Source organism: Sardina pilchardus, chromosome 2 (genome assembly GCF_963854185.1).
Source record: "Sardina pilchardus chromosome 2, fSarPil1.1, whole genome shotgun sequence".
Lineage (NCBI taxonomy): Eukaryota > Metazoa > Chordata > Actinopteri > Clupeiformes > Clupeidae > Sardina > Sardina pilchardus.
In genome coordinates this window covers 4,127,905-4,150,645 of record NC_084995.1, presented here as the reverse complement: position 1 = coordinate 4,150,645, position 22,741 = coordinate 4,127,905, and the positions used below count along the sequence as shown (strand labels likewise).

Below are 22,741 nucleotides of genomic sequence, written 5' to 3'. Positions count from 1 at the left end.
CCATTTAATGAACACAATTGCTGTCATCACATTATTTTACTCTGGGTAATCACTTTTATTTGTAAGTGCTTTTGAGCAGAGTGGCCAATTCACGATAACCAGTGCCTTCACTCTACCTCCATGGGCTGAAGAACAACAAGGATGTGGCCCCCTTACACAACCTAGCAGATGGACCACAACATTGATCACTGGCATTTAGTTGCTACACTAGAAAGAAGGGGGAAAACATCAATCTCTCTCTCCCTCTCCCTCCCTGCCTCTCTCTCTCCTTATGTGAGAAATTACATTAGAAACCACTCTATGTGGGCATTGGGTTTCCCTGTATCAGGAACTGCTTCTAATATACAACACAGCTGAAAGAAATAGCCTTGGTTAATGGCTAAAGCTACATGAAAGCATGTTTTCTGAGGAAAAGCTAAAGCAAAGAATAACTAGTAAATGATTAATGATAATAAATCATAAATATAGGCTAGTGATATTTCCTCCAGCAAAGCACATTACACACATGCATAGACAAAAACACAGACACATGCACACGCAAACACACACACACACACACACACACACACACACACACACACACACACACAGACAGACAAACAGACACACACATGCAAACACAAACACACACACACACACACACGCACACATTTTTAATGAATGTCAAGACAATGGCACATGCTGAAACTTCATCACAATATGTGCACGATGCACCCATTCACAACATGCATCTAAATCCTAAATGCACAGGGCTCAGTCTAACACACACACACACACACACACACACACACACACACACACACACACACACACACACACACACACACACACACACACACACACACAATCCAGTCAGTGACAGACAGACAGCTGACCCCAGGGTTGTAGAAGGTCACAATAATGGGATTACGGGTGAGGAGCTTCAGGAGGCTGGAACAAGAGTTACTGCGTCACACCCACTGAGCTGATCAGAGCCAACCGTGCTCACAAGCACACACAATGGAGAACACTCATACACATGTATACATGTATGCATGAAAGAACACACACACTCTCTCCCTTTATCTCCTCACACACACACACACACACACACGCACGCACGCACACACAGCATCTGAAACCTTGAGGATTTGCTGTTGACAGCCTCTCTTTCACTATTCCCAATGTCCTCATTATTACTGACTCCATGTTTATCATGTCTTGAGCCTGCAGAACATTACAGGGTAATCCAGTTAGACATCTGTAGTCATTTCACAATTTCAAAAGGAGGAACCAATCCTAAACTCATTCACACAATTTCAAAATGAGAAGCCAATCCTTTTAGAACTCATTCACACTGTTACAATACAGTAATACCCAAAGTTTGCTTAAGTACATGAAAGCATTAGCATTTTGTGAGCACTGTAGACTAAATGTATCAGTCTCCTCTGCCTCTGTGAGTGTGTGTATGTTTGTGTTGGTGTGTCTGTGAGGTGTATAATGGCTTGAGGGGTAAAAGAAGATCCCTGTCTGTCTTAATCTAATAGTCAATGGAAATGTATTCCTCTCTTATCAAAGCTTGGCACTGAATCAGCTTGATATTTTTAGACCAATAAAAACATCTGCAATTGAAATGCAATTAAAATGACATTGATATCCAAAAAAAGCATTTATGTGTGTGTGTGTGTGTGTGTGTGTGTGTGTGTGAGAGAGAGAGAGAGAGAAAGAAAGAGAGAGAGAGAGAAAGCAAGCTTGTGTATATGATAGAGTGTGTGTGCAAGCTCACTAGAGTCTCCTCTCTGCCCATTTTCAGCTCGGCGTCTCTGAATTATTAATCAGACCTGAGCAGAGACAGAGGGAGCATGGCTTAGAGGAGCAACGAGATGCTGGGACTCTCTCCTTCTCACTCCCTTCTCATTCTCCCCTCCTCTCTCGCTGGGTTCCACTCATGGACCCTCCACCTCACTCCTGCTCCTCCTCTGCACATCTCTGTCTCCACTGTCAGTTCTTTTCTTCCTTTGCCACTTTAGCCCTCTTGTTACAATGAGAGAAAGGCTGTGTCTCTCTCTGCCACTAAATGAAGAGAAAATGGTGTGTTTTACTAAGAAATATACTAAAGGAATCACCACCACTATCTTACTAGGAGTGTTTGTAGTCCAAATAGGGTTGGTGCAGATCTGCCCCATGTTCTTTTTGTGCAAATATAGTTTAGAATGGAGGAGACAAATGTTGAAAAATTCATCTGATTTCAGTCTCATTCCCTCTTGTGAGCTCCACAAAGAGGAAGGGCTGCTTTTCAAATACCAGACTGTGTGTTACTGACGCGTGTGTGCCTGCTCACGTGACTCAACATCTCTGGGCCTCTTTCTGTGAGACTTAGTATAGCAGCAGCTACATACCTCCCTGACATTTCTGTCCTCCTCTCCTCTTGTTTTTGATGCTCTGTTCATCCTTGTACAGTCATCTACCCCTATCTATCTATTTATCTATGTATCTGTTTGTCTGTTTGTCTGTCTCTCTGTTTGTCCAGCCACTGCCCCACCTCCCCATTCTCTCACTCTCCTTGTGTCCTGTCAAAGGGGGCTAATGCAGTTGAGAGTTGGGTTGACCCACAGAGTGCAGCCCCATCAATAATACATGCAGATAATGCAACCACCACACACAGAGAGAGAGAGAGAGAGAGAGAGAGAGAGAGAGAGAGAGAGAGAGAAAGAGAGATAGAGAGAGAGAGAGAGAGATCAACATCCATGTTTTAGCATGTAATGCATGAGTACACATGTATGCGAATAAACATGCCTACTCCACAGATAGGTATTATGAATGGTACAGGAGTGTGGTGTAAAGTTAATTTTATGTTTAATTTCTGGTGGTAGCATAGTGGTTAAGGAGCAGGGCTAGCATGCCGTACTCTGATAAGTTGTGAGATCTATATCCAGTATCCACTGTCTCTTTGAATGAGAGGTGTCTGCCAAATGAATAAATGCAAAATAGTAAACTTGTCAGTATTCTTTATTTTGTGCTGCAACTGTACTGAGAGCTATATGGAAGTAAACTAGTAGATAATAGTTATACAGTATTATACCACAACTTTTAGTCCATTACTCACGTATTTCTAAAGTAGTAAAACCTCAAAATCCAATAGACCTATGAAGTTCGCCTACACAAAGGAACCAAAGCTGCCATTGTTGCCCATATAAGGAGATCCGGATGTTAATTGAAGCTAACTATGAGAAGTCACATTGTAAGTTAGCTCTGGGGTAGAAAAGATGAAAGTGTGGTCAAGTGGTCATAATCATGACTTAAAATATACAGTGGGGAGAACATGTATCTGATACCATGCTAAAGTTGTCTAAAAAGAGGATCATAAAATCATCATTTGACAATTGCTCTTAATGCTAAATTAAAAACATTAGTAAAAATCAAACCGCTAAGGACACCAATTTTCTTTGTGATTGAAGAATGTATCGTAAAGAAATAAATGTTCTTCCTAAATGCTAGGGGGAAGGAAGTATTTGACCCCTTATGTAACCCTATGGGAATTTAACAAAGGCCATCTATTTCATGGATCCAGGATATTATGCATCCTGATGAAGTTCCCTTGACTGTTGGAATCAAAATAGCCCCACAGCATCATTTACCCTTCACCATAGCTAGAGATTGGCATGGTGCTTTTTCCAGTAGGCCAATTAGCCTGTTTGATGCTCAATGAGCTCAATGCAAATCAAAACAATGTAACACATACAGTGTTAAAACAGTGTATATGTAATATGTATGTAGATAGATTTCTTTTCCAAAACGCTATATCCACCATTTCAATGAATTTTCATTAATCAATTTTTTTTTTAAAATGTAGTTTTCAAAGTAATTTCAGTGGAACTGTAATTAGGTTATGTTAAGCTGATTTATCTTTACTCAATCAAAACAAAACTATTGCACTTTTATTGATATTACCTGAAATTCACAAATAACATGACTAATTAACAGTTGGAATGGCTGAACAGCTAAATAATTGATAAATGGTTTAATCATGAATTATAGTGAGAACTTTTATTTAGAAACAGTTCTGGGCAGAGGAAACAGTTTTTGGCTAATTTATTTGGATAGTTTAAATAGTTGCATGCAACTTTACCAAACAATAGACCTAGCCTACAGAAGTAGCCTTACCTAGCCTACCCTTAAACCCCCTCTCCTTGCCACACACTCTCTCTCTCTTCGCTCTATGGACACGCCCCTCAGCATGATCATTTAATCCAAATAAAACATTCACAATTGTGAAAGCAAGCTTAGTATCATTAGCACGCTGCACAACTTTGTTAAAACTCTTGCAAATAAGTTGACTGATCAAATCAATTTTCCATCTAAGACTCGAAAGGGCCTGTCCCAAGGAGAAAATTAGGCTAGAGCCTTAAAACTAAACTTAAAATATATGTGGAGAAACTGAGCAGTCCAATGAGTAGACTATGATAAACTAGCTAGCCAACAAGGGTAGGGCTACCTTGGATAATTTTCAATCAGAGCTTCTGACAGCTGAAGCTGTAGCCTAATAGAAATAACAGGCGTAGGCTAATCTGCATAATGTGTGCTGTCATGAATATCAGAAATTCTGTGTGCGTATGTGTATTCAGTGCTCAAATCAGTCTAGTTTAGTCTATACAGGTTTTTGAATATTTCAATCCTCTAGGCTGTTCCAAATTATTGAAATCGTATTTAATACAATGTCTAGGTTTTTAGAAAATAAATAAATAAATAATAATAATAATGAATAGGCTACAAAAAAGAGAGAAGATCCGAGGTACTCCGATATATAAGTAAAAGTCCTTTATTAAACTTTGGACCAGCCGACGCGTTTCGGTCGCTTCCAACCTTCTTCGGGGCATAATGTTTATCGGATCTTCTCTCTTTTTTGACATGAATTCTTTTTGATCCCGATGAGCACCTGATCCTGGAATTTTACTTCGTCACCCACTGAAGCAATCACTTTTTCTCTCTCCAAATAAATACAAAAATTGAGGTATGTATCAACTGACTGAACAGGTTCACATAGCCTAGTTAAACTATTTAATAGTGAATTATTGTAATTATTTTTACTTTGAAACAGATGTGGGCAGAGGAAACAGTTGAACACGATCTGTAGAGAGCCAGATTGTCTAAAGCCTGACACCTAACCGGACGCAATGCGAGCGAACATTAGCGATATAATCTTTTTAGCTACACTGTTTTCAATTGGAGTGTCCTGACTGAAGTGACGCGAGCAGCGTGATGCAACTCGACGTTTTTGAGGGGACTTTTTTTTTTTTTACGTGCAGAGTAGTTTGAAAGACACCGGTTCATCCCACCCACAGGCTTCAGCTCTGTGAATGGTCCGACTCCAGACTATACATTTCTGGTTAGTTTGGCTTGCCAGGCTAGTCTGAAGTCCGACCACTCACAGAGCTTAAGCCTGGGGGTGGGATGAACCGGTGTCCTTCAAACTACTCTGCACGTAAAAGGTCAGCACTTGTGACCAATCGTAGCCGGTCGGCAAAACGACAAATACATCCTTTAAAACGAATGACTTGAGTGCTTCTTTCTGCTCAACCTTCAAAGAAAAGCCCAAGTCTAACTATTCCAAAGCCGATTCAAACGAGCGCCATTCGTTAGCCTCATCCGTCTTTTGTTGTTCTCTATGGTTGTTGCAACACGGTCTCACACCCAACTCGTCGAACGAGGACGCATGGTCAAGCCCCAGCCCCCTGGCGTCAATATTGGAAGCAGAAGGTGCCTCGCAGCTCTGTCGTCACCGTGCTAAGGCGGGCTCAAGGACTCTGTACACAGATAGAGCGTTCTGATTGGACAGGCTGGCCTGGTGTCGAACGCAGGGATTATTCTTGCTGTTAGACCAAGCGTAAGCGTATGCGCCCGTGTGCGACCTGCTGTGTCCAGTGTACAGACTCGCTGCAGCATTATGCACCCAATTGGAGGTCTTCACTAGGGGGAGACTATATATCAGATGTGGATGTGGCCAGGTGCCATTGTTTACTTTCATGATTGCCCCCAGCTTCGATGTCGATAATGCATCTTGCAGTCACCTTTTTTTGGAGTGATCGCCCCCTACTTTCTTATCAGTAGTGCATCTTGCGGATACGTCATGTTCGCTTGCGATGACGTGCACGACCGACGCACCAAACGACCACAAAATACGCGAGGCAGCCATGATGCGAACACGAACACATTGTCTGCAGCAAGTCTAAACCTGGCTTAACGGTGCGACCCTAGCCCATCCCGCTAGGCAAAAAAATGTTTTGCCGCTAGGGTGCGTCTAGATTTCTAGGCTAACAATTATGGATTATACCTTCCAATCATTTACCTTCATAATCATTTCCAATCATCTGTCGATCATGTCCAATATAAGGTACAGCATGTACAGAAAAGCTTCCTTGAACAACACCCTACAGTATTTAAAGGACATGATAAGGAGACAGCATGAGAATGTATCTCCAACAGTCCACATTTCGATGCCTTGCACATTTTATTTCCACGCCATCTACCTGTTCAACCTAAGACATGATTTATGATTATGGTTTTATGAACATGATTTTTCATGTGGTAATTCACCATTTCACTCAGGTGTTTCCAATTAGCCTACAAAAGGGGAAATTGTTTGTCTGTGAAACATAACCTGAAGAAGGCTGCCTATGCCGCTACGCATGGGTTGCTTCTACCTATGTTCTTAACTTTCTACCGTGAAATAGCCAATTAAATAAAGGCTTTTAGAAATTATTTTGAAGAAGAGTGCCTTGGATCTCCCTTTTTATTATCTTCAATTGAATCCCGACCCCAAAGAGCACCTTCAAAATGAGCAGCCTGGACCTTTTTGTCTTTTCATGATATAAACGAGTTTAATGATTAAACAAGTTTAATATAAGTGAATAAACTATGAGCACAGACTGTACGTTTCATTCTCTATATGTGTAGGCTATAGTCTATACCCTACCACCATTTTTTCTTGTGTTGTGGTGCTATAAAGTTTGCTTCCAATCCAATCCACTTTTTCTCTCTCCCTTTATCTCCACACACACACACACACACACACACACACACACACACACACACACACACACACACACACACACACACACGTGTCACTCAATTGCTCAGCCACAAATAAAATAGTAGCTTGTCAGGTATTGTCCACTGACCAGCTATTTAGCATAGTCCAGGTGATGAGGACTTAACCTTGTTAAAATCCATTAAGACTAGATTAATCCATTTAACGCAAAGGCAAATACTCTCATTCCCACTCTCTAAAATGATAATGTATGGGTTAACCTATGAATGAACTAACCTTGGGGCAATTATTTTCTGCCGATTATTTTCTTGATTATTCGACTAGTTGTTGATCGATACAATGTCAGAAAATTGTGAAATACTGTAAATGCCCATCAGTGTTTCCTGCAAGATTATGTTCTCAGGTACCTTGTTTTGTCCACAGGTCAAAGATATTTAGTTTGTTGTCATAGAGAAGTTAAGTAAAGCTTAAAACATTCAAATTCAAGAAGCTGCAGTCAGGGAATATTGAGGTATTTTCCTTATAAAGATGTCAAACAGTACTTCCCAAAACCCAAGATTATGTACTCAAATGTCTTGTTTTGTTCATGCACCAAAGATATTTTACTTCATAGAGGAGTTATGTAAAGCAATTGTTGCAGCCTTAAATAACTGTCTAGACCAGGGTGGGAATTTCGTCATTTTAGGGGCGAGGCCATTTGGCCTTCACCTTCTTTTTTTTTTTAGGGGCACCAAGGCCACATGATAGGGCACAAAGGCCACTGAGTAAAATTCGATGGTTTTACATTTCAGGGTTATCTCGACACAAATACATAGACCCGCTAGCCGCTGTAGGCTTTGAGAAACACTAACACAGCCTCAAACATGAGCAGTGAAAGCATGCATTCAATGAAAGCTCATACCACCACTTAATTGTATGCCTCTATGTTTAATCACATCGAATTGGCTTAGCCTGGCTAACGCCTCCCACTTCTCAAATGAGACGTGGTCTGGCAACCAGACGTTCATTTTCTCGTATTTGAAAAAATGCCCAGATCCGTTCATTGGGCGCCACAGATGTCTATCAAATGCGCATAGCTCACCCAACTCGTTCGTATGCAACGCTAAGGGCTGCCGTAAATCCTTTGGCGTCGAATGTAGACGCAAGAAGGCAACGGAAACTTCTCGGATGTTCTGTGATTGGTTCGCCAACATCAGGCGAACATTTGGGCGTTAGTTTCCAGACTGGCTTAGCAGCGGGATTGAAATCACCGCGCAAGGCAGTATGGGAAAACCCAGGCTAGAATTGGCTAGCATTTCCTCCTGATTGCAGAAACGTTTGCTTTCTTTTTCTGTCGGTCCGCGATTGCGTGATCAATTGCGCAGCAAATTATCAGGTGAAGCACCAGACCTAATTTCACTCAAAGAGAGTTCTGTATCAGTTCAATACGGAACAAGACTTTTACGTGTCAAATACGGGACGATTCCGTATTATACTGAATGGTTGGCAACCCTAAGTCAGGGGCATAAAGGCCACTGTGGCCTTATGATGGATTTTTTTTCACGGGGCATCAAGGCCAAAGTGTAGGGCAACGGCGGCCATGGCCTCATGGCCTTGGTATAATTCCCACCCTGGTCTAGACCACTAAGTGTAAGCTTTTTGTATAGTTGCTCAAATACTGATTTAGGGGAGAATGTTACAAAAACTTGTAAGACTACAAAGTCAGGATTTCCAATAGACTGATTCTCACGCAATCAAGATTTAGAATCTGTCCTGCTTCAGAATATTTTAAATGCCCTTGAAGCCAACTATCTTTTTGCACATAAAATTGATGTCTGAACTTTCTATAATCATTATTTTCAGAATATTTGTAAAAAATATTTCCCATATAATTATTTATTTTTTTAGATGAAGTCTCATACTCAAAGTGTATAACTCTGGAGATCACTTTTTCAAATCTATTATTTTATGTAATTTTCTTATTATCTCTCATTCCCGAAACACACATGATGATTTACATTTTTTTTTTTTAATTGAATTCCTACCAAATGATAATAGGCTAGTAGACCTTAAATAAAAAGTGTTGTGTAATATGTATATGCTTTATGTGTTTTAAAATGATTATCTGAGTATTACTTCATTGTAAAATAAATACATGTTAATGTATGGTATGAGAGTGCCATTTTGGTAATGAGGATCACTATTTCGGAAATGAGATTTAGCTCAATACATTCACCGTTGACCAAAGGTTCTGAGGTCTAACTACAGTAGGCAGGGTGAACCCTGCCTGACCTGCCGGCGAATTTGGATTTCGCCTGGTAACTCGGGCTGGAAACCTGTATCTATCTTCCCTGCTTCCTGTCCACAAACTTTGGGTCCAATCACAAACTAGCTTATCCAAAAGACACACTGGATCATTGGTCTGATTGGTTGAAGGACTATCCAAAGCAGTCATTTGAACAATGCTCATTGATCATGCCTCTTGTGTAGTAAAAATAAAGAGCAGACTCCATACTAATGTTCAAACTTAAAATATTGAGCTTAGTATGGTGATAGCCAGACTAATGTCTAACCCTATTTTGCATATTTAAAGGCTTCTTCCATTCAACTTTCTCTCCATCCATCTACTTGAAACCAGTCATCCATTCATCCATCCATCTGTTTTTCCAACATCCATTAGACTATGGGTCATTAAGTATCAAAACAGATAAGGTTGTTAGCTACACTGTCTCAGATTTTGTTCAAACCTTGTCTATATTAATAATGGGTCTCAAAACCCTCAAAGCCTGTTAAATGTTTATCCCAATCCTATTTTTTCTTAGCCTGGCTAACGCCTACCACTTCTCAAATGAGACGTGGTCTGGCAACCAGACGTTCATTTTCTCGTATTTGAAAAAAATGCCCAGATCCGTTCATTGGGCGCCACGGATGTCTATCAAATGCGCATAGCTCACCCAACTCGTTCGTATGCAACGCTAAGGGCTGCCATTGACATCAGTGTAAATCCTTTGGCGTCGAATGTAGACGCAAGAAGGCAACGGAAACTTCTCGGATGTTCTGTGATTGGTTCGCCAACATCAGGCGAACATTTGGGCGTTAGTTTCCAGACTGGCTTAGCAGCGGGATTGAAATCATCGCGCAAGGCAGTATGGGAACACCCAGGCTAATTTTTTCTATGGGCTTGAAGGTTTTAAGGAATAAACAAGGGGAGGTTGTGTTTTTATAGCCTCGCGAGCCATCCACATACTTCCGGCCAAGGATTGCCTCCACTACGAGTCTGGCCGTGCTCCTCTGTGGAGCATTCTGCTCGGTAGAATTGTAACAGAACGTCCCCCCTCCAGAAAGCAGCCAATAAACGAAGAGACGGGTTGGTGGGGGCGAAAGGGGGAGGGCGCTCGTGACGATGACGTTAAACGCCTGCGCTATGTTGTTATGAGTAACTATCGCCGATTGGGTGAGAGCTGTCCAATCAATTCAAACCAGAACTGGGCGTTACTTCCCGCTTCCTGCAAGCGCTTCAGAGCAAAGAAATTCCAGACCATAATACGAAATGAAATGGTAGTATTATGGGATGGTGAGGACCAGGCTAGTGTTTTTATGTCATCATAGAATTAAAATGGTATGTGGGGTAGCTAGTAGGCACTTGAAAATGTCATTTGAAACTAGCTTAGTGTATGACCGTTTAGTGTACAAAGTGCCAATGTTGTACCATATATTAATTATTTTTATATTGAGTTAAATCACTGTTTTGCCTCAGCGACAAGGATGAACACCCATAAGTATACAATGTAAGTGTATTTATGTATTAATGAAACATGGTACATCATTGGCACTTTACACACAAAATTACTTTAAACTGAACTATTCCTATGTTGATAACTATGTTGATTTTCATGTTCCTAGCTATCCCCATTCCATTTCAGTCCTATGAACATTACCAAAAAATGCAATCATACCTTGTTTGTATCTTTCATGTCTTCGTGTGCATTTGTTGTAGAGACCTCAAATATTAGTTCAACATAAATAAAGCATTGTGTTTGCAAACAAAATATTGGTGGTGGTGGCATGTGAATACAAAAATAGTTTTCAAGACCTATATCACCGGTTTTGCACTTTTTCATATCTAGGGCCTTACATAAAACTAATGTGCATGCAGTACAAACTTTTAACAATCCAATCATACCAAAAATATGTCCGTCTTCCACCCTACAAAGTTTGGGCAATTTTCAAGATATTAATGCCCAAACATGACTTCCAAAAAAGTGAAAAAAGGTAAGAAAGTATTGGAATTTAACAAACATTACAGTTCTTAGTTTGGTACCTAAATGGTAGATGAAATAAAAATTGTGATGATGCAGCAACCCCTAAGCTGGGTGAACCCTGCCTGAACTTCCAGCGAATTTGGATATCGCCTGGCAGCTCAGGCTGGAAACCTGCACATCCATCTCCTCTGCTCCCTGCCAGAACCTTTGGCTCCAATCAGAAACTAGCTTATCCAAAAGACGCACCCGGATCATTGGTCTGATTGGTTGAAGGACTATCCAACCGTACAGAGTCATTTGAACGATGCCCACTGATCACGCCTCTTGTGCAGTAGAAACAAAGTGCAGCCTCCCCATAACGTTCAATCTTAAAAGATTGAGCTTAGTATGGTGATAGTCAGACTACCCCTTTCCTGGATTTTGTCTGATTTGATACCTATTTCTATATCAACATCCTTTAAACTATTTGCCTATGAACATCCATTAAACTGTATCAACCTTCATGTTAGGGGTGGGAATTGGCAAAAAAATGACGATTCGATACTATTGCGATATTTGGGCCACAATTCGATATTATTGCGATTCTTAACATATTGCGATACAACAAGTATTATGATTCGATTCTGCAATATATTGCTATTCATGTCTCCCATATTATTCAAAGGCATTACAAAGAATTAGGAAAATAACACTGTTCAACTCACTTTGCAATGGCATGGTGCATGTCAAGGTCCTTACTATTCACTTTTTGTTGAAACCCGAAATACACCCACACTCTCCATGTGAAAGAGTGTCGAGTATAACAGGTTGTGATTGAAGCATTTACATTTAAAATTGCGGTTGAATGCACAATAAAATGCCACAAGTGCCCCCTTATAAGCGTAATAAGCTAAGTTAAAGTGGTCAGAGTAAACCCTGAGTAAACTCAACCTAAATAAAAGTTAAATAGATAAATAAATTATATAATTAAGTATTGCAATACTTTGAGCTACTACAGTAGTATCGATATAATTGCATGCACAAAATATTGCGATACTGAACAGAATTGACTTTTCCCCCCACCACTACTTCATGTGTAATTCAATTACTAGCTAGCAACCTCCTTAGCAACCAACATGAATACTCTAGCAACCAGCATAGCAACCACTTTGATCAGCATAGCAACCACCATGTCTAACCTCACAACACCTTAGTAACTATCTCTGCATCATTAGTTTTAACTACACATGATATTTCACACAATTTTAATTCCTTGAAATAGCATTTCTATTTTTTCCATATTATCACCTCACCCTGTCCCCTAGCCTCTTCTGTAGGCTACTTTTCTTCAAGTAACTCTAGATTATTGTATATGTTTTCCCTATGCCTTGTCAGCCTGTTTTTCAACAGATGCTTGTCTGTAACAATACATATATCATACTTGAATGAAACATTTAAAAATACCTAAAACAAAAATAAATACATTGTTTTGCAGTAAACCTATTTATTCAGATAAAGTATAGGAGGTTCCCTATACTTCATCCATTCATTTTTTTGTGTGTGAAAGTACTACAGTACATAAATCAAATAGTTTTGCTAACTGTGGAAGCACCATGAAGGTTAGCTAAACTATTCCTCGCTGTTTATATATTTAGATCAGAATAGAGTATAATAAAAAAAAAACATTAGAAAACAGCAACGATTCACATTTCTGTATGAGAACTAAAAAGTTGTGTACTAAGACAAACAAACTTTTATCTTCTATCTGGAGAGATAAAATAACTATTAACCTGGTGACCACCTTGAGAGTCACAGTCAATACTGTCCCTTCCAATAGAATTCCTTGAAAATGTACGTTTCTTCAGGACTTAAACAATGATTGAAATTTGTTCTGTAACATTTCTACTCCTTATTTCACTACATTTACCAATGATCACGGAATACCACATGTTTCTTTACTGTTTATAGCATAGATATATATAGGTTATTTCCACTCAGAGACACCTGTTTCTCCATAGGCTTCCATTGATCTATCGGTCGACATTGCCCCTAGCAATATGGCGGCGCTCTTGTCGTACGTTCTAGAGTCCAATGCGGTGTCTGTGTATGTATATGTCTATGGTTTATAGTGTAACATACACTGAAGCTTTTTTTTCCCCTCTATCTCTTTTTTACAGTTGTTTTTCTCAGTCACTTTGGTACATTTCTTGAATCATCTTTGAGATTTGCTAAACAGTAAGTGCATTTCTCAAAACTATTTGTACAAATAGCAAAACACCATGGATTACCTGCAGTTTCTTGCTCAAAATCCTTTGTTCATCTCTCAGAACTAAATATCTGTGTCAGTGAAAATGTCAGTGCATCAGAATGACAAGTCCTTGTGTCATTGTGTACGAATAAGATAGTGAAATGGCTTTGTCATTTTGGCAGTATAACATTGTACTCTGGAGGGATGATCTGATGTAAATATGGCTAACATTTTGATGACAATTTTTGTAAATTGTATATTACACCTTAGTGTATGTGTGAGTTTGTCGACAATATTCACATTTACGCTTTTACTGTTTTTTTACTGTAATTTGTGGACAGACTCTGTCATTGTGATACAGAAAGGAAAAGACAGCACTGCATAGTACAAAGAAAAAGTAGAAATTTGACCATAGGACAATCTCCTTAGGCAAAACTGTATATGCAGTACTGTAGGAATTACAGTTTTCCTACACCTCCTGACGTTCCTGTCTTTTGTGCTACAAATTCTGATATGACAACATGTTCAACCATTTTGCATGTAAAGACTTATGCCATGAACTGATGCCTAAATGTTGTGGGGGGTGAGACTATTTAGCACAGAATTGTTCATAATAATTTGCATGGATGTACCAAAACATTTGCAACTTGCTCAAATATGAGAAACTGCTTTTTTGATGTGCACAAGTGACACAATGATGTGAAGATTGAACAGGTAGTTCAGAGAATTTCAATTCTGATCTGAGAAATGTACCAAAGCGACTGAGAAAAACTGTAATTACTAACATGTCCATCTCAAAGAAGAACCCAAATCCAGTTATGAACATGTTGCGGTAATGAGAATTTCCTCATTACCGCAACAGATCCTTACGCCTTTGCATACTTGTATGTGCACCATTTCCTGTAAGTATGTGGTAAAGTGAATGCTTGACTGTGATGGCTAACAGTGTTAGATATTGTTACAGATGTTCTACACTGCAAGGGAATTATTTGGGTTAGTTGACAACTACACAAGCTCAAATATGCAGCGGCAGCTAAAAATAGCTGCATAAAGGTTTGATGATGAGGAGTACTTCAGAGGTCTCTCCCTCTCCCATTCTCTCAGGCTTTTGTCTCTCTCCAATTACAGTTTGCTCACTGCAAGAGTCAAATTATTCCTCATAATGTGTCTCATTAGAATACAAATGCATGTTTTGGTGAAATGTACTCATACACACAATCAATTGTCCATCCATGTGTAGCCAACACTAAACATTTTGTGTATGTGTACTCTCGCTTCCCATCAGTCAGCAGATTCATTCACTGGTGTTCTGCCCATTCTGAGACCTGTCAAAAGCATGCTGTCTCTCTTTCTCACTCCCTTGTGTGTGTGTGTGTGTGTGTGTGTGTGTGTGTGTGTGTGTGTGTGTGTGTGTGTGTGTGTGTGTGTGTGTGTCTGTGAATAACTGTCTGATATGTGGTTATTGTCCATGACTCTGCAATTCAGCAGTGGTGATGGAGACCCATGCTGACCATTTTTTTCCTTACCTGCCTCGAAGACAGCCTGATTTTGAGTAGATGTTAGAACTAATTTTATACTGACAACTCAACAAACTGAACGACCCAAAACTGAGACAGACAAGTGATATGTGTTTGGGTGTGTGTGTCTAGTGGCAAAAACATATACACAAACTAAAATGTCCTCTCTGAGATTGCACCTCAGCTAAATGCAGAGAAGTCCTACAGATTCTTAAAATGGCTCAAGATGTTAGTGTAAGTGGTTATGTTTGGGTGCCCGCGGCTTTCACAAATTAAACGCTTTTAGTTGCTAGTTATCTAGGGAGGGAGTCAATATTGGCTAATCATTGCAATTTTGCAGTTACACTAACAAGACTAGACAAACATGAATGTATATTGACGCAAACAGGCCGTTTCGATGTCCATGTAGTTTGTTGACATTACAATAGAAGGGCGAGATGTCTTAACTTGGTGACCAGTACTGTCTTCAGCGAGCTTCCGCTTGATTTTCAACCACAGCTGATACTTGAGAGTAGGTTACATTGTTAGTGTTTAAAGGCGAGTGCATACCATTATGGCAAATGACTTATAGAAAGTGACGCTTAATTCCTTGTTAATAGAGCCGTTTACCACTAAGGAATGTAACAATATTAAAATGCTATATTTCGCTATTGACACTCACCCTCAGCATAGAAGGACAACTGTAAGGTTAATATTCCATTGCGATAAAATCCCAGGAAAATGTTGCCAGCAGGATAAATCCCGAGCAGAGGGGTGGTGGCGCGCACCAGAGATGCTGTCAATTCAACAGCCACACTTAGCTGCCTAATCTGCTTTGAGCGCAAACCCAAGTCGCTGTCTCTCCTGCCTCCCTCCCCCATCTGCCTCGCGACCCTCATTCACGCGCGCGCGCTCGCGCGCGATGGGCTCATTCAGCAAGCAGTAGGTAGTAGCCTACGGATGATGCACATGAAACCCATACTAGACCTACCTCAGACAGGCAGTAGGTAGTAGCCTACGGATGATGCACATGCAACCCACACTAGACCTACCGTTTGAATCGTTTGAATCTTTACTGGTGCGTCGTGTGTGTGATGAATAGAAGGGATAGCCGGATGCGATATGCCTATCCACGATAGGCTACAGAAGTGGGCCCATTAAAAACTTTAAGGATCTTGATCTATTCAATCAGAGGTTCGGCAACGTGTGCTCTTGATGCGGACAGTAGCCTAAACTAGAGGAGCGTCGCTCAGAATGACTTTCATCAACAGTGATCAGCTTTTCTTCGTTATTTTCTATTTAATAGCCTACAATAAGAATAATTTATTCAAGAACAATTGTGGAGACAATAGGAACACTCCTATTCCGATTAGAATCGAAATAGCGACTCAATCGGAATAGAAATCACACATAGCCTAAGCACCTTGATCAGAATGAAACTATCCGATCAGAATTTTAATCAGAAAGAATGAGGTGGTGTAGCCTATTACGTTCCTTTTGCGATTGAACAGCCATGTAGCCTATCGTTTACGATTGGATTGTCTGAATCTTCTCAAGGAAAAGTAGGCAACAACGGCTATTTCGATCAAAAACTAAAGCGTTTGAGAACAACTGATCCGAATAGAACAGAATAGGCTACCCCAAGTAAACAGCACCCCGTGAACACGTTTTTCAATCGGAATAGTTTAATCGGAATGACAAAAACACTGTCCATGTAAACCTAAATACAAAAGCACAGGATGAAAATATCAGGTAGCCTAGGCTAAATATACTGTAATATATCACAGTTCCCTTCTTCCCCCTGGTGGAGGCATCGAGGAAAGTCAGTTCAAACACAATGAATGTAGCCTAGTGAACGCCTAGATGGCTGCATTCTTCAATAGGGCTAGATAACCAACACTTTGATTTTTTCAGAAGTATGACATTGAGTTCACAATATTGGTGAGAGGTCTTGCCAAATAGGCACACTTTAGGCCTACTGGTTGTTTACCAGTAGCCTATATGCATAGGCCTACTACTAACAAACACACACACACTATTAGACCAAACAGCCACTGCCAAAACGTACGGTAGCCTACAAAACATTACAGTTTCAAAAGGAAATAAGCAACGAGCAACCTCGTACTAGATCAGGTTTCTGCTCAGACTGTGACAGTTAGCCTAGTAATCCTTTCACAATGGATGGGTTAAGTCTACCCTACTGTAGCTCCACAACAACGGATCACTGAATTGTAGGCATACACAAGAGAGAATGTAAAAGGGAGAGTTAGTCATGACTGAATAAGTGAAATAAAGACAGAGTGATAGTAGTGAGTGAATAAGTAGCCTAAGGAAGAGTGTGCTTTTAGTCCTCTAATCATACAGGAGCACATCTAACCACATCAAATTGTACATCTAATCTAAAAGGTGTCTGTAAACATCACTGCAATGATGAAACCACAAAACAGTCACAACTGTAGGCCTCCACAACTATATTGTGTGGCAAGGCCAGGCTTTAGGCGTCATGATGGAAGTTCATCATACAAGGCAGGGCAATCAGGGTATATTTATATGATGTCGAGCTGTGTTTGAAGGTGTACTGAAGACACTATAAATATAAAAACTCATGTTATGGGCAGGAGTCTGCGTGTCATGATAGTGCAGAAAGTGGACCCTTTTACTTTCTTTGCACTGCCATCTAGTGTCAGAAGCCTATACCACACTCGCTCAGTAGTTTGGTGCTGCTAGTTTTTTTTTTTTTATTATTTATTTATTTCAGTTGACTATTTTGTTTTTCACACAATGTAATGAAGTGTTTTCAAGCTACAACCTTGTGCATATTGATTGCAACAGAATGTGAAGAAGGTCCATGTCTTGGAAATGCAAAGGGAATTTAGACTGAATAAATCTGCGGGCTTATCCACCAGGCGCACCCAGATTGTTGGCCTGATTGGTTGAAGGACTATCTAAATGTGTACAGAGTCATTTGAAATACTATGCCCATTGATCATGCAGTAGAAATACAGCGCAGATTCCCCAGATTAATGTTCAATATTAAAAGAATGAGCTAAGTGTGGTGATAGCCAGGCTAAAGGGCATTGTGACCGTAAGTGGAAAACAGCTTCTAAAGATCACAAGGTTTTAATTTTTTTTTTTTTTTTTTTTGTAATTTATTCTTTATTAAGGCACATAAATGTGTACATTACAGTGATACATCTTCAGCTTCTGGCTTAAGATTACATTATATGTACATATTGGTATAATGAAAAGATAACATAATAATAATAAAAAGATAATAATAAAAAAAAAAAAAAAAAAAAAAAAATAAGAACAATATGAACACGGGGAGTTTACACTTTCATTCCATTCAATTGGTACATATAGAAAAAAGAAAAAGAAAATGACAGAGGATAACACAAAATAACCCTTTCAGCTAACAAAAGTCATTTCTAATACAAGAAATATACTCAGTCCACTTGATCCAAATTCTAGTAAATTTTTCAATCTGAATTCTTAATGAGTATGTCATTTTTTCCATCACATATATGTCGTAAATCACATCTAGCCAATCAGTTAGTTTAGGAGGATCTGGTTTCAACCATCTTCTTGTAATAGCTTTTTTACTTGCAACTAGAAGCATCAGTAGTAATCTTTTATCACTGTGTTCCCAGTTATCACATTCAATGTTTCCTAGAAACATAACGTCAAACCTGTATGGGATATTGATCTGAAAAACAGCTTCCAGGTGTGTGTGTATTTCTTGCCAGTATGTTGCTAGAGCAGGGCATTCCCAAAAAACATGAAAATGGTTAACCTCAATGAGTCCACAAGCTCTCCAGCATCTTATATTGGGTTTTTGTTTACGCTGTTGTAGGGGGGTAATAAAGAATCTGGTCAGATTTTTCCAACTAAATTCTCGCCAAAAATTAGAACATGTGGTCTCCCACAGCAGAGTACAAAGATTTTCCCAATTCTCAGCTGAGAGCTGTAACCCACTTTCCTTTTCCCACTTTTCTTTAATATAAAGCGTATCGTCAGAGTTAGCTCTGCGGAGGCCATTATACACTCTAGAAACAACTTTGAAACATATTTGTGAGGTAATTGCTTTCTCAAACACTTCTAATACCCCTTTTCCCCCTGCCTCTGGAGTTCCCGCTATATTTTGGTTGTAATGATGTCTGACCTGGAGGTATCTATGGAAGTCTTGACGCTGTAGGCCATGGTCATTCTGCATTGCTTCAAAACTTTTTAGATTCCCTTTTGGCGCAAAGGTGGTATAGGTTGTTAAGCCCTTTTCATTCCACGTTTTGAACCTGGCATCCAATTTAGCCGGTGGGAAGTCAGTGTCAAATGCGCACCACTTCAACTTTCTGAGTGGCTTTTCGATGTTACAAAATTTTACTATTCTCTGCCAAATCTTCAAGCCTACGTTAATCCAGGGGTTGTTTAGATTTAGCATGTTTTTCTGTAATTCACAGTCTGCTATTACTGCTGCAAGAGGAATCTCACCAGACATAGCGTTTTCAATATCCTTCCACCTGGCAGAATAGAAGGAGCTGGACCAGCACACCAAGGGTCTTAACTGGGCTGCATAATAGTAGTCACGCAGGCAGGGAAGGTTTAGACCTCCTTTTCCCTTGCCTAACTGCAATGTTTTATATCTGGTCCTAGGTTTCTTTCCTTGCCACAGAAACCTTGAAATTAATTTATCCCATTCAATAAACTGATTGGTAGGCACCTCAACTGGAAGGGCTTGAAAAAGATACAATAATCTTGGAAGTATGTTCATTCTGATAGATTCAACTTTAGAATTTAAACTTAGGAAAGGAATGAGAGTCCATCTTTGCAGGTCTGCTCTGATGTTGGTATTTAAAGGAGTGTAATTCAAGTCAACCAGTTTTTTAATGTCTTTAGGAATATTAACTCCCAAGTATTTTATGCAATCTGCATCCCATCTCAGGTCATACTTCCTTGATAAAGAATCAGGTGGGACATAGTTGAAGGTGAGCACTTGGGTTTTTTGTACATTCAGTTTATACCCTGAAAATGTCCCGTATTCGAGTAGTGTGTCCATCAATTTGGGGAATGTTAATGTGGGTTGTGACAGATAGATTAAGACGTCGTCTGCGAATAGTGCAAGTTTATGCTCGTCAGTGTCCATTCTTATCCCTTTAATATTACCATTTTGCCTAATCCACTGACTCAGTGGTTCTATGAACAGGGCAAAAAGGAGAGGGGAGGCAGGGCATCCCTGTCTTGTCCCTCGTTCCAGAGTAATGGATTTTGATAAGGCACCATTTACTTTAATTCTAGCTGTGGGACTATCATTGAGGGCTTGAAATATTGCTATGAGAGATTCGTGGAAGCCAAATTTTGCTAGCACCCTATATAAAAAAGACAATCTCACCGAATCAAAAGCTTTCTCCGCGTCTAGGCTAACGACAATTGCCTCTGCATTCTCTTGATTAATATGGTTAACAATATGCAGGGTTCTTCTCAAATTGTCGTGTGTCTGTCTCTGTCTGATAAAACCTGTCTGGTCTGTATGGATAAGTCTAGGCAAAATCCTGTCTATCCTATGTGTCAATATTGATGTGAACAATTTATAATCTACATTAAGAAGACTGATGGGACGATAATTGCTACATTCAAGATGATCTTTTCCCTCCTTAGGAATCAAGGAGATTATCGCTTCTCTCCAGGAGGGTGGAATTTTTTTTTTCTGTAGGATCCAATTATAAGTTCTCAATAGTATTGGGGCTAGTTGCTCACGTAGTGCTTTATACCACTCAGCAGTGAATCCATCTGTGCCTGGCGACTTACTAGCCTTCAGGTTGGAGATCGCAGAGTTCAGTTCTTCAATTGTTATTTTTGATATTAAAGTTTTATTTTCTTCTTCTGATACTGACGGTAGGTGTAATGAGGCGAGGAATGTGTCCATTTCTGAAATATTATCAATTTGTGGTTGAGCGTAGAGGGTTCTATAGTAGTTTTCAAAATGTTCTTGAATGTTCTTTAATCCATGGTCTATTGTTCCCAACTCTGGGTGTCGTATCTTGTGTATAGTATTCTCTGCCTGCTGCTTCCTTAGTTTGTATGCTAAAAGTTTTGTTGCTTTCCCCCCTACCTCATAGTAGCGCTGTTTTAGGAATGCCAACTTGTTTTGTATTTCTTGTGTACTCATATCTTGTATCTGTTTTCTTATTTTATCAATTTCTTGTTTAGCCTGATCATCCAAAGTGCTACTATGAACTCTTTGTAACTGTTTTAATTCACTTTCCAGATCTCGTAACTTTTGTATTCTGAGTTTTTTCATATGTGATGTAATGGAGATAATTTTGCCTCTCATAACTGCCTTAAGCGTGTCCCAGAGAATATCTGGTGTTACTTCCCCATTATCATTTATTTCTAAATAGGTATTAATCTCCTGTTTCAGACTTTCTTTTATGCCTATATTGTTCAAGATGATTGAATTTAGTCTCCACAATGTTTCTCTTCGTTCTCCAATAAGATTTAAAGTTAGGTATATAGGGCTGTGGTCGGACAGAGTCATAGAACCAATGCAACATTGTTCTACCATGTGTAAGTCCCTACTAAAAGTAAAAAAATAATCAATTCTAGTGTACACTGTATGCGATGTGGAGTAGTATGTGTAATCACGCCTGGTGGGGAAAAGCTCTCTCCAGACATCCACTATCCCCATTTCTTTCATTAATGCATTTGTTCTCTTGCTTATAAGTTTTGGCTCCGAACTGCCTCGTGAGACATCTAATTTAGGATTTAGATGTATATTAAAATCCCCTCCACAGATAACCATTCCCTGTGTTTTTGTAGCCATTAGATCAAATATTTTCCTATAGAATTCCCAATTGCTATCTGGGGGGGAGTATACATTTAGGAGAGTGATAACTGTTCCCGCCAGCTTCCCTATTGTCATGACGAACCTGCCCTCTGTATCTGATACACTTGATATATGCTCATAATTCAGCCCCCTTGCGATTAGTATTGCCACCCCCCTTCTACGTCCCGATACATGGGATGAGGAGTATACATGTTTAAAACCCATCCTGTTTAATTTGCCATGTTCTGAGCTATTCAGGTGGGTTTCTTGCAGAAAAGCTATCTGCACTCTATCCTTCTTCAGTTGTGACAAAATTTTCCCCCTCTTAACAGGACTATGTATTCCGTTTACATTATAAGATGCTATTCGTGTGCTTTGCATTTAAGTTATATCCACTGACATATCCTCTGTGCAAGTGAAAAACTTCCCCTTTACAGTAAAGAACGACTGTAAATAAGCTAGAAAATAAACATTTGAAAAAACAACAATCAAGAAAAAAGAACAACTCAATATAACGTCTTCCACGTTATGGGTCTGTCTCATGACCCTCCACCAGATGATGATAGGTGGGTTTAAGGGAAAACCCCCCTCTCGATACAGAGAAGGAGGGCCCTCGTGTGTGGCAGAGCAAAAAGGGTCCAGTTTCCAAGGTTGGCCCGAATCATTATTTAAATTCAACAGTCATTAGGCAACCAATTAAGTAAACGTCCTTGCATGTTTATCAGCAGTCTATTAATCAAACACAACTCACCGTTCCAGCGAAATAGATAATCTCGTTACTGACTAGTACCACCGTCCGTGTTTGCGGGAGAGGACTCCCTTCTAAATGCTTGTAGTTTCGCCCTGTATGTGGGAGTTCTGCCAGTCGCTCGTCGCGGTTTCTTCTGCCAGGTCAGCTGTCGTAGTCGCTCCATCAGTGTCCCAGGAGGT

The 22,741-nt window shown here is 39.8% G+C and overlaps 1 protein-coding gene across 1 annotated transcript in view; it reads right to left on the bottom strand.

Moving 5' to 3' along the window:
• Positions 1-15,800, bottom strand: part of LOC134059214 (FERM and PDZ domain-containing protein 1) — a 37,092-nt gene extending 21,292 nt beyond the window's left edge. The window contains exon 1 of the mRNA XM_062515669.1: positions 15,674-15,800. The gene's annotated coding sequence lies outside the window, so the exon portion shown is untranslated. The remainder of the gene's footprint in view (positions 1-15,673) is intronic.
• Between the last annotated feature and the right edge of the window lie 6,941 nt (positions 15,801-22,741).